General features: G+C 33.3%; 1 protein-coding gene across 3 annotated transcripts in view; it reads left to right on the plus strand.

The window, feature by feature from the left end:
• Positions 1 to 1579: 1579 nt before the first annotated feature.
• The window catches only part of LOC134692796 (tripartite motif-containing protein 2-like), a 61431-nt gene continuing 46161 nt past the window's right edge, over positions 1580 to 16849 (plus strand). For 2 of the 3 annotated variants that reach the window (XM_063553338.1, XM_063553337.1), the window contains exons 1-2: positions 1580 to 1651; positions 1822 to 1876. The gene's annotated coding sequence lies outside the window, so the exon portion shown is untranslated. Of the gene's footprint in view, positions 1652 to 1821; positions 1877 to 12741; positions 12865 to 16849 lie in introns of all 3 variants that reach the window. The other variant, XM_063553339.1, reaches the window with a different exon arrangement.

The raw sequence follows: 16849 nt of genomic DNA on the forward strand, positions 1-16849 counted from the left end.
GCGGACAGTAAGTCAAACTTGATAAATGAAGATTTATATATATTAAATTTCAGTCATGCAAAGGATATATTTCTTAACACGTTTAAGTAGCAAGTCACTTTTGGCCACATTTTGGTTCCTCAACAGCTATTATTGATATTTTTTAAATAAATTTTGTTTAAAAATTTAGTTTATACTAAACAAATATAAAATCGAGAACAATACTATAATGAAACATGTTTGTCATAATCAGAGGCCAGGCAGCTGAAGTCCGGGGGAGGGGGGCTCCTGATAATCCTTCCGGGTATAACTGTACCAACAGCACTTGCCAAAGCATACCCTGTTCTAAACAGAAATGTTTGAAAAACATACCCTGTTCTAGACCCGCTCAGAAAATGTATACCCTGTTCAAGACACGTTTTTTTAACTACAATTTACCAATGAAGAATGAAAGCAAAACAAAAGATGTCTGATCAACTCGTTTTGCTCTTATAAACAGTTAAATATGTGATCCTGTTAAATTATACAAATACATGTACTGTGTTTAAAAAAAAGACCGTTTTCATTAGCAGAGCACAAAGGCACTTGTCTCAGAAAAAAAATCCTATATACCTAGTATATATAGGAAAAAAAATTCTGAGACAAGTGCCTGTGGCAGAGCATGACAAATCGACCCTGTTCTAACCAGCAAGGCATGAAAAAGGGACCCTGTATTGCGGCATACTCGTACCACTAAAAATATAGGAAGTCCCCCACCCTACCCCCGTCTGCCTCCAGGTGCGAGATTTCAAAGTCTCGGCTTACACTTTGTTGGCTTTCGACTGTTTTTGACTCTGGCCGGGTTGTTATCTCTTTAGCACAATTCCCATTTTCATTTTCAGCCATTTAAAGAAAATAACTGAATTCTTACTGTTTCATGGTCTGTGGGGTTTTTCTCCGTGTCTTTTGTCTGTGGCTAGCATTTTCCCCCTGATTTTTGTCAGTGAAATTTTTACAGTGCCTCAGCTTTGACTCTCAGCCTTATCCTGTGTGACTTTCTGTCAGGCTACTTTGAGTTTCGGCTAATATACATTTTACCCTATTTCACATGGGCCAAGCAATGCAAGGATTTGTATACTAGTAATTTAACTGTGTTAGCAGGTATTATAGTGATCGAATCCTTGCCATGTCATAGTATAATATTATTGATAGAAGTTGATGAACGTCTAGTGCATGTGGACTGACTTAGGGCACGTTTACAGACCAAGATCCTGTTCTAATGATGAATAAGAGGTCAAAGTATAATCAAAACAAAAACAAGATAACATTTCCAGACATACAATGCAATGTATATGTAGCGCACGCACGAAGTTTTTCAAAAAAAGGTAAACTTTTATTATGCTCATCAGTTTGAAAACCTAAACTGATGCAAAATGTGAATTTCCATTTAGTTACAACGTGTCTTCAAGTAGCTGGACATAGATATCATACCGCTTTGTAACTAGATCTATGTAAATATAAACAAATAAACAGGTAAAAAAGATCAATCATTTTCAACAATCAGCTGATGTTTGAACTTAATACTAGGGTCATATTTTTATCCAATCATAGCCCATGTTACAACAACTTATCCTAAAAATAGAAAATCCTATTTACTGGTTGGAGTATTTCAATGAAAATGTTATGGTTTTTGGTGTGTAATCTTTAGAAATATTGTGTTTAAATTTATTAATTTTTATTCATCTCAGTTCAGATTTTTACTTATGTTTGTGAAAAATCGTGAGGATTATGACTCAGTTCTTTTGTATCGATTTGTGAAATGCACAACCTAAAATAAACTGAATATTTTTTTGTATTTTATAGCAACTGCCTGAAGATATGTTTCAATGACAAGGAAATAATTAAACCTGTACAAAGGGTAAGTAAATATAGCTTATTACTATGTACTTTTAGTTTTGTCATCAACACAATGTCAACATAAATATTTGAAGGACAGTCAGTGTACAGTTCTGACAGTGATAGACAGAAGAAGCCATTCAGTACCTTGATAAGATTGTGCACACCAGGAACATGTTGTTAAATTAATTTAATTTGAATCTTCTGTAAGTGTCAGACTATGAAACAAAGAATCCAGACTTGGGGTAGATTTATGTCTGATAATTTTAACACAAGAACATATTAATGTCAACAGTTATGTTTAATTATTTTATCCTTAGTAACTATTTATACTATGATGGGGGTCTCATTGGGGGGTTCTGATCCCGGATCCCGCTTACTGTTTTGTCAGATTCATGTATCCCGCTTTCACTATATACGTAAGCAATTTTCATTTTTTTGTCATTTCCCAGGTGCCGCTAGACCTCATTTCCCGTTTTTTCATGACACAATAATTTGACTTTCACGTGTCTCGCTTACAAAAAATCAGCATTCCCGTGTCACGCTTAGACACCAAATAGACCCACTATGGTACCATGTAACTATTTGGGTTATTTTTGTGGTTCCTCACATTTCCTTGTATTGTTCAATCAACTCAATATATATACACCTTTAAGATTCTGTGCATCAATTGCAAAAAAGCTTGCACATAGGCAGATCCAGGGAGGCTAAGGACAGGCCCCCCTTTTTTTATAGGAAAAATTTGGTTGATTATATAGGAAATCACTGGAGCATGACTGGAGTGGCCCCCCCCCCCCCTTTTAGGTCAGTCAGAGGGCCCCCCTAAGGAAAAGTTCTGGATCCACCACTGTTGCATGTACAAAATGTACCTATGCCAGTGGTGAATCAAGAAATTTTCATACAGGGTGTGTTGGGGGGGGGGGGGGGGACTGACTGCCAAAAGAGTGGGCCCTCACAGTGGTTCCCTACCTTATCAACCAATTTTTCAGCTGTCTACATACATACAACTGTATAATGTAAGCGGGACTTGTACTATCAGTTTGATACAAGTTTTTTGGATCAAGCCATACATTGTTTGATAGCCTTCAGTCAAATGGAAAATAGGTTAGATATATTTTTAAACCAAAAATAGGTTAGATATATATTTTTAAACTAAAAATAGGTTAGATATATTTTTAAACAGAGATACAGATGTTTGTGACACCTGGTTTCTTTATATAGACAACATTGGACAAAGGACTATCTATTTAAATGTACACAATCTCATGCGGTTTGTACACACTAGTTGTACACTGTACATACATGTATAATGTATTTTTGTTAATATGTTATTTTCATTTGACTATTACAATATATCTGTCACGTTATATACTGTACAATGTCTCATGTTTGTTGCTTATAGATAATACTATCATAATTGATAATTGTAAATGCCCCCTGTGAGACCTTGATTGGAATAATAAAAAAATATAAGCAATTTGCTACATGTACATCGTATCTATAGTCCTTAGATGAACTCTGTGAATGTCCCTTACATTTAAGACAAAATAGAATACTATGGATTCATTAATATTCATTGGATATCAATTTTCGTGGATTTCGTGGGTACAAGAGAACCACGAAGTTAAAAGTTCAAAGAATTACAAATATTCTGATGGAATGTATGCAGACTTTGTCAAAACCACGAAATTAAATATCCACGAATATACAGGTTTTTCCTCAAACCATGAAAAATTGATAACCATGAAAAAAAATGAATCCACAGTATAATAATTGAAAAGTGGATATAAAACAGGGCAAACAAATAAGGAAGAGAAAAAATTGGCAAAAATAATTATAAAATAAGAGATTTATAAATGACATGGGGTGTAAAATAAGTAAAAATTATAAAAAAATATAGACAACAGAGAGGGGGGATAGGACCTTTATCGGGACTCTGGGATCGGGTGTTTTTAAGCTCGGGATTTCGGGATCCAGGAATTCTTTTTCAAATTTCGGGACATCAGGATCTGGTGTATTTAAGCATGGGATTTCGGGATCAGGACCCCTCTTACCCTCCGTCAACAGAGAAAATGGTCTTAGAATGAAGAAATGAAGTATGAATTTAAATTAAAAAGTTTTCAATATACAATATAAGACCACCAGGAACTGATTTCAAGTCTAAAATAAGTTATAAAGTAGAGCTAGAACATAACTATAAAATTACAAATGCCAAAAAAAAAAAAATCAGACTGTTTGAAAAAGGTATGTTCATGCCTGCGTGTATTAAACTTGGTAACCTATAATATCCAACCTTTAAACAAAATATAATTTAGTTAAAAAAGAACAGCAAGATTTTAAATAAATTATTTTTACTTTTAAACTGTGAATGAAATTTTTAGCATGTCTTGAAATCAGAGAAAGGATGCAACATTTGTTTTTATAGATACATGCATGTACATCGTATGTTCCATTAACACTAACATTAAATGTGTTTCTTGTTTTTATAAAGATTAGACCGCTGGTTTTCCTGTTTGAATGGTTTTACACTAGTAATTTTTCGGGCCCTTTATAGCTTGCTGTTTGGTGTGAACCAAGGTTCTGTGTTGAAGGCTGTACCTTGACCTATACTAGTTTAATTTATAAATTGTTACTTGTATGGAGAGTGGTCTCATTGGCACTCATACCACATCTTCCTTTATCTAAATACATCGTATGTTACATCGTATGTTACATATATTTATAATTTCCCCCTACATTGTACATTGCATATGAAGGCAAACCAACTTGAGTCTTATAAAACTATAAATCATTAGATATGATTTAGTAGTGTTTTATATTTATATCATATTATCATTTCAAGGTCAATGCACTTTTAAGTTTAAGAGTTAAAATGTGTTTTATGTTAAAATATTCTGACCTGATTTTAAGACGCAGATTCAGTGAATCATGGATATAGAGATTGCATCATATTGCATAATGAAAGAAATTTAAATAGCCATGTGCAATTATGTGGTTGATATTTTATGATGTGTTAAATATGACTGCGGTTATATTTTATGTAGATCAAGTTATGAATATGTCTATCGAAGCTCATATGGTTTATTATTTATAATTAATGTACAATATGCTCTATTATCAATGTGCTCAGAGATGACATTCTTAAGATATGTTGTATCAAATTGGTTATAATTAGCAACACAAAATTTCCAGAAGAAAATTGGGTATTTTGGGGATTATAAGGCATGAGGTTATTTGGTTCATTTTTCTGAAGAATTGACAAGACTTCAATGATTTGCTTGTCATTATAATTACTCTTTTATAAACATTTTATAGCCATTTTGGATTCTTCACTTTTTATCTGGATTTTAGTCATTATATTTATTTTTTAATTAAGGGTTAATTTTGTAACTTGCTATTCATGTATGTCTTTTCCACTTTTGGTCATTGTTGAAGGCTGTACATTACAGACTGACCAATAGTTGTTTAGTTCTACCTCATTTAGTCTCTGGCAGAGCTTAGCTGAGTGTTCTGTGAATTTTTTCTCAGTGACTTTTTGTCTTTGGCTTTTTTTCCTCTGACATATTTTGTCAGTGACCTTTTTTAACAGTGCCTCCCCATCAGCTTTGACCCTCAGCTTTGTCCTGTGTGTCTTCTTTCCTACTTTTGGCTAATATATATTTACCATATTTCCCATGGTCAAGGATTTGTATAGTGAATCCTTGCCATGTTGTATATTATTGATAGAAGTTAATGAACGTCTTGTGCATGTGGACTGAATTAGGGCATGTGTACAGACAAAGATCTTATTAGCCTTCATTTCACATCTTTTAATTTGTATAATGTTTGTTATGGTGCAGTGGATATGTACAATTGTACTACCTTGACGTGCAGAAGGATTTACAAGTAAAAACAAAGTATATTTAGGTGAACTATGAAACTTTTTACAAATGAGAGGACAAACATGTTTGAGGATCTACATGGTGTTTACATGTACAGAATAGAAAATAATTAAATAAATAAATAGACCATAAACAAATCTCAAAAATAGAAAAATATGGGGGTTCATTAATACTACATTTGGAATTTTGGATTCATTATTATTTGTTGGATACAAATTTTTTGTGGACTTATTTTCATGTGAAACCTGTAAACATTTTTTTTAATTTTTATGTGAGCATGCATGTATTTTAATTTTCAAATTTTCTATCTGTTTATTGCATCAGGTTTTTTATATATATGAGGTATATATAATACTTTATACCTGTACATGCATGGACATTGCATTTTCTCTCAAAATACAAGTTTATTGGATCAGTAGGTGATTTAAATACGGAAAAGGTATGGAATCCCAAGTATAGCCATAAATTTTTACAAACAACTGACATTTTTATTATGAAGATTGTTTAAATACTTTATATATTATTATTTTAAAAGCTGGTATTTGGCAGTTTACAATGACACTACCTACAATGACCTGTACTTCAATTATAGTATAAGATTTTGAGTAATGACTGGTTTTCTGTTACCAGTAACTGGTTTCCTGTTACTCTTTGTATATAAAGACAGGTGTTAATTTGAAGAGGGCTTATACTGTCCTGACTTAGACATTTATGGCAGAAAGACTTATAATAGACAATGAAATCATCCATTAGTTATTTAATGAAAAATCCATGGCAGACAGTCACATTAAATATTAATAGATGATTGACCATCATAGATATATAGAAGTGTTGTTATCATAAAAAACTTCCCTTACACAAACTTTTCATTGTTCCAACATTCGTTACTTTATGACCTCAATGCATGATTAAAATTCAAAACCGTGAGATGATCATTATGGAGGCAGATCTTTGAAATAGTCTTTTGCAAGTTATTTATTTGATTTTGATATTTTGGTGTTTTAACGCCACATTAAAGAACAGCTTTTGGTCTATTTCGTGACGGCCAGTTTTCAATGGTGGAGGAAGCCGGAGTCCCTGGAGATTAACCATCAACCTTCTATAATAGGAAAACTGACAATCCTTAAAGATTGGAGTCCAGTGCACATGAACAAGCAGGGTGGAACCAACTCACGTACACAACCTCATTGTTGATTGGTTAAAGTAGTAACTACTTAGACCACTGGGCCCCCTAGGCCCCTTTCATGTTATTTACAAGTGTGGAGGAGGAATAAAGGGGGATGTAGACCCCACCCTTTTTAAATGATGGAGCTATATTAATGGTTAATGCATAGACCTTAAACCAATCTCAGCCATATATAACATTGCTCTGATGCATGGGTCTGTACTTTATCAAAATCTTGGAGCCAGAACTGAGCAGAACTGTTCCAGACTCCTTTTGATTTACAGCTTGATTTATTGTATAGGCCCTGTACCATGTATATGATTCTAGTTAAGACCCAGGTATATAGTATGATTTATAGCTTGATGTATTGTATAGGCCCTGTATTATCAGTGTCATGCTTCTAGTTAAGACCCAGGTACATGTACGGTATGTAGTATTTCAGATGGGTTGTTGTTTTTTTTGGCTGCTATAATGAGTGTATGATTTGTTCCTCACAGCATCTTTAAATAATATTTTTAATTGTCTATTGTCTACCGTATATACTACTAGACAAAATACTTTACTAATACTAAATATATTAGATAATTATTAAAATTCATTTACAAATTTCGTCTTTTATTGATCAGCCAACTTTCAGAATGAGTTTACTTTGAGTCGATCTTTAATAAATTTAAGTCTATTAATTTTTGGTAAAACAAGCTTAAGAAAATAAGGAAACTTTGACAAATGACAAGTTCTGACTGACTTCTAGAAAAGAATTGATTTATTTGAAGTTTATTGAAGTGCTGAGTTTTGTCTCTCAGACTTTAACAATATCTGCATCATCAGTATTGATTTCTGATTGGTGAAATTCTAAATGAATCTTTCAGACATGATGTATCTAGCGAATGCATAGTTAAATATGTTTTTCTGCAATGCATTAGAAAACATTCTGAGATATATTGAAGAAAATAATTGTCCTGTTCATTGTTGTAAACATGTATTTATGAATGTCATTTCAAGGACAGATCTGAGTCAGAAATCTAATGTAATCGGGAAATTATAATTGATAATCAATTTTATTTTCAATTGAACTGATCGACTTTATAAAAATTCAACTTGATGTTTTAAATATTGGCAATTGGAAGTGACAGAACAGAAAACAGAAACATTTTCAAATCTATCATTCGTCAACTTCACAATGTTTAGGATACCTATCTTAAGCAGGGTTTCTTAATGAGAAATAGCTCATAGTAGGGGCCGATCCAGCCATTTTAAAAAGGGGAGTCCCAACCAAGGACAAAGGGGGTTCCAACTATATGTCCCAATTCAAATGCATTGTCGTCCAGAAAAAGGGGGGTTCCAACCCTCAAAAGCCTCCTCCTGGATCGGCCACTGCCTAGTAAAAGTCATCTTGTTCTGACAGTCACGTACTGTAATTGTTTTTGATTGCTTTCTCATTGAGATAAAACAGAATCTTTTATTCATAGTTTTATTTCCCACATTTTGATACATAAATTTTGTCAACATTGTAATGTTGTTGTTTATAAAAATCAATTGACCCACGTCTGTACGTGTATATACAAGCTGGCGTACATGTAACAGTTGTATCTATTGACGTAAGTACCAGGTCAAGTTGACTGTTACAATGATGCAATACATGTATACTTATTGAAGACAATGCTTGTGAGGCTCTGCATAGGGTTTGTGTTTATCAAACAATCAAAGATTCTTTGATATTTAACGCAACTTAGCACTATTGCAGGGGTTGATTCAGCCATTTTAAAAAGGAGGGGTTCCAAATTCATGACCCCATTCAAATGCATTGACCGTCCAAAATAAAATGGGGTAAATTCCCCCCCCCCCCCCCCCCCTATAGCTGACTAGAGGGGCCTCAGTGGCCAAATGGCCTAAGTAGTTACTACTGCAAGAACTAGCCATCAACACTGAGGTTGTGAGTTTGAACCCCAATTGTTGGGGTGCTCTTGACTCCAATCTTAATTGACAAGGATTGTTAGTTTTCCTACTGAAGGTCTGTGGTTTCTCAGGGCACTCTGAGCTACTTCCACCCCAAAAAAACTGGCCGCCATGAAATAGTCCAAAAGCAGTACTTAAAAGGGGCGTTCAAACACCAAAAATTAAAAAAATTATTACAGCTGGCTAGTATTCAGTATGGGTTTTGCTCATTGTTGAAGGCTGTATGGTTAGCTATATAGCTATCAATTTCCTTATCATTTGGTCTCTTGAGAAGAGTTGTTTCATTGGCAATCATACCACATCTTCTATTTAACATAAAGCTCTTAAAAATTTGTTAATTTTGTTCTATGTTACAGACATGCAGACTCATTCTCTTACTAGTGATATGCATATCTGGTTCAGGCTTCTGCAACCTATAAAAAATCAACAAATTTACATGCCAGTAACACTTAAATTGAGAAGGAAATATGTTTTTCATTACATATTTTCATTTTAATTTACACATTACTTTTGAATTAGTTTTCTTGTTAAAAACTAGTTTGTTGTTATAGATATTTTAAAATTTATTTTTAATTGTATGTAAATTATATCTGAAAAAAATAATTTGGGTTCACAATTTAGGTGTTCAATGATCCATATTTTACAGCTGAGTAAAGTTACTAGTCATAAACTATATAATATATTGCTGAATTTAAGTTTTACACTTTCAATTGGTATGAATAAAATTAGTGACCCTATCAAGATCATATCTGTTGATAAAGTTTGTGGCCCATTTGTACTGAAAGGTTTAGGAGTTTATCTTTATGAATAAATAAATACATTCCAAGGAAAATGAAATGAAAAATGTTCTTTTGTTGAAATTTAATGTCCATTCTTGTAAGATCCTTGAATTTGACGTTTGAACTCTCTGAGAAGGTTAAACTGTATGTTAAGGTATTAAACTGTATGTTAAGGTAAATTTGCATTGAAATTTTTTATTCATTCTGGGAATCCGTTTATACTTGCTTTATTTGTTGTTCTTTGAAGTCTCAGGCGAGAAAGTTATTGACTAAATAGTTTATTTTATTTCATATTGTTTGGAATTAATAACCCACATTTCATGATCTGTCATTGTGAAGATTAACCGATATATGTAATGTTAGTATTGATGAATAAACCAATGTTGATATCAGTACTTCAGTACACCTACACTGCATTGGATCAATATTATTATACATTTGTACAAAATAGAAAATATTTATGTTGGTGATCTGTTTGTTTGTTTATAAGTTAACATCTATTGATGATAAAAGTAAATTAAATTTTTATAAAGCACTTGAGCCAAATCTATTGATCAAACCTTACCTCTCTAACCCAAACTTTGAATTTAGAAAATTAATTACAAAACTTAGAATCAGTGACCATTCATTATTAATTGAAAAAGGGAGGCATTTTAAAATTCCTCGCGAAGAGAGACTTTGCAAAAAATGTAAAGTACTAGATGATGAGAATCATTTCCTAATAAATTGTTCTCATAATTCAAATATTAGATTAACATATTTTGATTGCATTAATAGAGAAAGTAATTTATTTGCTAATCTCACTGACAATGACAAAGTTATATATATACTTAACCCATCAACACCAACACAAGTGAATAAACTAGGATCCTTTATAAAAAAGTCAATGGAACTGAGGACAGGGGACCCTTTAATATTTACCTGAATTTGTGTATATATATTGAGTTACTTAGTTATTGTCTTTATTTGTTTTTGTTGTTGTTATATGTCACAAACTGTAAAGTTTATATGGCAATAAAACTTTGAATTTATAGATTGATCGGTACATTTTTCAAAAATATTGGATTTTAAAATAATTATGCAGCTAAATTATATATTCCTCTTGGTTGAAAGTTGAGGTGTGTTGGGTGTGAAGAGAGGTTGTCAGAGGCAGCTTTAGGGCCCAGTCCCCTTTTTGGGTACAAATTTGGTTGCTTTAATAGGGAATTACTGGATTATGACCAGAGCAGGCCCCCTCTTTGGCAGTCAGTTAGTTAGTTTAAACATATTTATTTAAAGTGGATTGGAAAATAAGTTTTACAACGTATATTAATCCCTTTCCACTTTGCGGATGCGAGTGCTACCTTGTAGCAGCATTAGCCTACTCTTTTTCGAAATCTACAAGTGTGTCTTTAACGTGCAAGAGATATGGCTCTCTCTATTAACACGGTCCAGCCATTTATCGTCCCCGTCCGACGGACTATCATCGTTTCCTCAAGACCATACTCGCAAATGGTGTCAAGGGAGAGCCGAAAATTGAGTTCCTGAAATTTTCATCCCAAACGGGAATCGAACCAGGAACCTATTTGTTAGTAGTCCGATGCACTAACCACTACACCACGGCTCTCTTTGGCAGTCAGTGCCCCCTCTTATGAAAATTTCTGGATCCGCCTCTGGTTGTATTGCTTTTTACTGGACCCAAAAAAGCAGTATGGTAAATAAAACAATTAGGTTGCTGCCTCATTCCCATTGATATTGATTGTACAAATACATAGGTTATGAATTATTTGACTGAGAATAAATAGATGATAAATGTTATGTAATTTTAAGAATGAGGAAGTTAGAACCATGATGACCGATTTTAATTTGATAAAAACAGAATTTTTAAATGGTTGGATCTAGTTTTATGCATTATGTAACAATGAGTGATGAATAAGATGCATTAGTTTTAAAGGAATAAATCAAGTTGTTTTGACTTTACTGCCTGCTCCTCATTTGTTCAAGATATATATCGGTCAAATATGTGATTGTGTGTGACAATAATGAAAGAAGCACCTCTAATTGACTTCTTTAAAGGGGTATATTGTCATGATTGTTGATTATTTTAAGATAGAGTAACAGAAATTACCTATTTAAAAACATTTTGACAATTATCCATTGTTGAAGATTTGTTTTTAATTCCATGTTACAATGGTTCTCATGATGTAGCAGATTTTTTAGTCTGTAGCTGATCCAGGACTTTTCATTAAGGAAGGGGGGGTGGGTAAGGTTATTTGTGGCACCTTTTGCATTGCAGGCTAACTACATATCCCCAACTTGATATTTAATAGGGAGGGCAATACTGAGAAATTTTGGAGTACCGGGTACCTGATTTTGATGCAAAATTTATTGTAAATTTAACGTCTCACCTCAGAGTTCCTAGCAGAATTATTCATGCATTTTTTTAAACTAATAACCTGATTCTGTGACCCCTATTGAGATTCATATGAAAAAAATATATACATATCAAGTCACAATTTATAAAATTAAATATGTATGTATTAATTAAGATATATGAGGATAATTTTATAGGAATAGAATATATGCATAAAATTGACCCAACAATCACTAAATCTCCTGATCAGTAGTGCATATAATAATCAGTTGTAGCAATTGTGACTTAATACCTTATCTACATCTGCTCTCTGTACAATGTACACTAATTAACATACTCTGGGAGGAAGATGTTTCTCAGAGATTTAATTTCATCTAATTTAACCAGGAAGTTAATTGTTTCCTGTATGTTTGCCAGATGTGAAACAAATAATTAACTCATTAATGGACTGGCTTTGAGCAACTTTGATGCACAAAATTCCATTTGGTTGGAAATCAAATAAAAATTCAATGTCCCTCTGGGAATCAACAAGAATATTATTGAAAATTGGCATTCAGCAAATTAGACTCAGATAGCTGTCAGGTAAATTGGACATGATTTATTTATCTATGTTTTTTTTTAAAGTTATATTTTGTACCTAGAAAACAATATAACAGAAAGAAAGCAAGTTATGAAATACAGACATGCATTTTCATGTTTTGGAGTTAGGTGTGACCTCCATTTTCACTGAAGTTGTACACATTTTTTATTAAGGTCCAGCTAAAGTCAGTCTATGGGACAAGTCTAGGTGTGAGATTTTCTTGCTGTGCTGAAGACCCATTGGTGGCACTCAACTGCAATCTTAATTGACTAGGATTGTCAGTTTTCCTTTAGAAGGTCAGGGCACATGGTTATTCTGGCTTCCTCCACCAATAAAAACTGGCTACATCAAAATAGAACATTTTCCGGCCAAAATTTCAATTGCTATTTCGAAAACAAGCACATTGACCTTATGTCCTATATATTTTTTTTACTCTTTTGGTTCCTTTATAAATCTCCAATCACTTATTTTGAATCTGAGTAGCGAACCTCCTTAAACAGTTAAGTGTCCATACAATACTCCGTGGTATCATAAGAAGTACAAATATTCACAATGCCAAAAATGTAGATTACATGTGAATCATGGCTACAAATATAGTTTACATCTGTCCAGCCCTGTCAGGTGTTCTTTGTCAAGCTTAATTGCATTAAGTTCAGGTGTCATAATAGATAGGGTGGTGTTTCCCTGACTTTCATGTTACAAATATCATTAAGGTGTAAAGTTGTTCACACTGAAAACCAATTGACAGTATGGTGGTCAGATGGATCATTGACCTTTAATTGGCTTTAATCACTTTTCTAAGCCTGCTGATGCAGCAAAGGGCATAACTCTAAGTGCTTTGTCTTCCCTCACCATAATAACAGATTCTGCACGGTGTCCTTACACTCCCTGGTATTGGGATGGAGATTGTTCTTATAAAAATTGAACATTTTAAAAACGTTATTAAGTGACACATTTTTATTATGTAATCCTGATAGGGAGTGTACACAGATTCCACTGTACTCTCCCAGCTCTCAAGGGGTGCTCTCTAAATGGAAGGATCTACATACAAAAAAACATTACATTTATTGCAGAATTAAATGTGGTCAGATGGATCATTTAAAATATCTTTGACTTTAATGACTTCTCTAGGCCTGAACTGCTGATGCAGCTAAAGATATATAACATTTATAGCCATTTGGTCCCTAACATTTATAGCTATTTGGACCATAACATATATAGCCTTTTGAGTTTTGGACCATTAACATTTATAGTTATTTGTACCATTACATTAAGTATAGCCCCCACCCCACCCCACCACCCCTAACCAAAATCCATAAAGTGTGTCATACCCCCTCACAGTTAGAGTTGCTTTCTTGTAGGAGTTGTATTATTCTTACTAAATCATCTTAACCTAGTTATTCAATGCACTGAATGATTCCCTAAGTACAGATTTACTTACAGTGCATGATGTGGTTTGTAGATATGTCATACATCAAATATCAAAATAAAATACTTGTAGGATTTGATTTAGTAATTAGCCTACAACACCTGTCTGTTATGATTTAGAACATGAATTGTCTTCATTACTCTTGATACCAGATCAAGTCAAGAGTCAGCAAACAAATACAGCTGAGCTTTTAGTTTCTTGTTCTTTAAGGTTTGTTTGTTGTTTTTAGCTTACCTGGCGACAAGGGCTAAGTGAGATTTTCTCATCACTTGGGGTCCGTTGTCTTCGTCCGTCGACAACATCGTTAACATTCGACATTTTGAACTTCTTCTAGAGAACCACTGAATAGAATGAAACCAAACATGACATGAATGTTCCTTATGAGGTGCTGACCAAGTTTTGTTTCTTTGTAGCTGATTCATCATCCAAGATGGCGGCCAGCAGGGGACTTAGTTTAACATAGGACCATATGGGAAATGCATACAAAAGTCTTCTTCTAGAGAACATAACCGAATTGAATGAAACCAAACATAGCATGAACGTTTCTTTCCTTTATGAGGTGCTGGCCAAGTGTTGTTACTTTGTAGCCAAATTTGATCTTTTTATACGACCGCAAAATTTGAAAAAAATTTCTTCGTATAATGCTATCATGTTGGCGTCGTCATCGTCATCGTCGTCCGAATACTTTTAGTTTTCGCACTCTAACTTTAGTAAAAGTGAATAGAAATCTATGAAATTTGTAACAAGGTTTATGACCACAAAAGGAAGGTTGGTATAGATTTTGGGAGTTTTGGTCCCAACATTTTAGGAATTAGGGGCCAAAAAGGGCCCAAATAAGCATTTTCTTGGTTTTCGCACTATAACTTTAGTTTATGTTAATAGAAATCTATGAAATTCTGACACAAGGTTTATGACCACAAAAGAAAGGTTGGGATTGATTTTAGGAGTTTTGGTTTCAACAGTTTAGGAATTAAGGGCCAAAAAAGGGCCCAAATAAGCATTATTCTTGGTTTTCGCACAATTACTTTAGTTAAAGTGAATAGAAATCAATGAAATTTAAACACAATGTTTATGACCACAAAAGGAAGGTTGGTATTGATTTTGGGAGTTTAGGTCCCAACAGTTTAGGAATTAGGGGTCAAAAAGGGACCCAAATAAGCTTTTTTCTTGGTTATCGCACCATAACGTTAGTATAAGTAAATAGAAATCTATGAAATTTAAACACAAGGTTTATGACCATAAAAGGAAGGTTGGTATTGATTTTGGGAGTTTTGGTCCCAACAGGTTAGGAATAAGGGGCCCAAAGGGTCCAAAATTAAACTTTGTTTGATTTCATCAAAATTGAATAATTGGGGTTCTTTGATATGCCGAATCTAACTGTGTATGTAGATTCTTAACTTTTGGTGCCGTTTTCATATTGGTCTACATTAAGGTCCAAAGGGTCCAAAATTAAACTTAGTTTGATTTTGACAAAAAATGAATTGGTTGGGTTCTTTGATATGCTGAATCTAAAAATGTACTTAGATTCTTGATTATTGGCCAAGTTTTCAAGTTGGTCCAAATTGGGGTCCAAAATTAAACTTTGTTTGATTTCATCAAAAATTGAATAAATGGGGTTCTTTGATATGCCAAATCTAACTGTGTATGTAGATTCTTCATTTTTGGTCCTCTTTTCAAATTGGTCTACATTAAAGTCCAAAAGGTCCAAAATTAAACTAAGTTTGATTTTAACAAAAATTGAAATCTTGGGGTTCTTTGATATGCCGAATCCAAACATGTACTTAGATTTTTGATTATGGGCCCAGTTTTCAAGTTGGTCCAAATCAGGATCTAAAATTATTATATTAAGTATTGTGCAATAGCAAGTCTTTTCAATTGTATTGCACAATGGCAAGAAATATCTTATTGCACAGTATTGTGAAATAGCAATTTTTTTTTTTTTAATTAGAGTTATCTTTCTTTGTCCAGAATAGTAAGCAAGAAATATCTAATTGCAAAATATTGTGCAATAGCAAGAATTTTTTTTAATTGGAGTTATCTTTCTTTGTCCAGAATCAACTTAAATCTTTGTTATATACAATATACAATGTATGTTCACTTTTTACTACCAACTGATAAATTAAAATAATCTTTACCATTCAGTGATAACAAGCAGTTTTTTTACATCTTAATATTTTATGATGTATTTAAATGAGTAGTTATTGTTGCAAACTCCATTAGAAATTTTAATTGAGATTAGTTTTGGAATAAGGGAAAGGGGGATGTGATAAAAAAAAAATGGGTTCAATTTTTCTCATTTGAAATTTCATAAATAAAAAGAAAATTTCTTCAAACATTTTTTTGAGAGGATTAATATTCAACAGCATAGTGAATTGCTCTAAGAGAAAACAAAAATTTTAAGTTCATTAGAACACATTCATTCTGTGTCAGAAACCTATGCTGTGTCAACCATTTAATCACAATCCAAATTTAGAGCTGAATCCAGCTTGAATGTTGTGTCCATACTTGCCCCAACCGTTCAGGGTTCAACCTCTGCGGTCATATAAAGCTACGCCCTGCGGAGCATCTGGTTTTATATGATTTCAAAAACCCAAATAGATTAACGTGAGCGATACAGGCTCTTGAGAACCTTTAGTTTAAATAAATCATTTGATATCATGAGCAAGATAATACATTGGAGAGAGGGGTTGAAAACGGACATGTGAGGTCATAAGTGAACCTGACTATGAGGGGTAGGAAACTTGAGACTTGAGTCACAAGGGGAAGGAAGAGGGAATCTGTAGCAGGAAAGGGGGGGGGGTACGAAAAATGGATAATGATAAAACAAAAATTGGACTGGTCTTAATTGTTCT

The sequence above is a fragment of the Mytilus trossulus genome, chromosome 12 (genome assembly GCF_036588685.1).
Source record: "Mytilus trossulus isolate FHL-02 chromosome 12, PNRI_Mtr1.1.1.hap1, whole genome shotgun sequence".
Lineage (NCBI taxonomy): Eukaryota > Metazoa > Mollusca > Bivalvia > Mytilida > Mytilidae > Mytilus > Mytilus trossulus.